We start from the raw sequence: 644 nt of genomic DNA, 5'->3' as shown, positions 1-644 counted from the left end.
AGATCTCAACAGATTAAGAAAAATGTTCTGGGGATAGCTGATTAGCTCAGGTGGTTAGAGTGCAGTGCTCATAACACCAAAGTTGCCGGTTTGATCCCCACATGGGCCATGGAGCTGCGCCCTCCTCAACTAGATTAAAATGACTACTTAACTTGGAGCTGATGGGTCCTGGAAAAACACAGTTCCCCAATAAAAAATAATAATAAAGAAAATGCTCTGGAGAATGGCAGTTTTGCAGCTTATTAGAATCAAAGGAGGAACTATAAGGAAGGTTACATGAAATCCACTGGTGGTAGATTAAGGGGGCAGGAGAAAGCAAAGTGGGGGAGGGAGGAAGTCTCTGGGGTTGGATAAAAAATAAAACAGAGAGACACATACTTCTTTTACATTGGTGAGTACATGATAGTTAATAATTAACATTTACAGCACATAGTGATGGTATTTGGGGAACAAGATAAAAGAGATTCTGTGCTCTGGTGGGAGGCTGTGCCCTGAGGGGTCTGGTAAAGATTACTCTGACATTCCAAGGGTATGTACAGGCAGGCTCACTTAAGGTAAAGATTGACCTTTGTCAAGGAAGCTACAGACACAGATGTGACTACCCGCCATGACCCACTCTTATTTAGAAATTTTTATGTTCAGAC

This window comes from Hipposideros armiger, unplaced genomic scaffold (assembly GCF_001890085.2).
Source record: "Hipposideros armiger isolate ML-2016 unplaced genomic scaffold, ASM189008v1 scaffold_371, whole genome shotgun sequence".
Classification (NCBI taxonomy): Eukaryota; Metazoa; Chordata; class Mammalia; order Chiroptera; family Hipposideridae; genus Hipposideros; species Hipposideros armiger.
The sequence above is the reverse complement of the archived record's forward strand: the minus strand, read 5'-3'. Positions refer to the sequence as shown.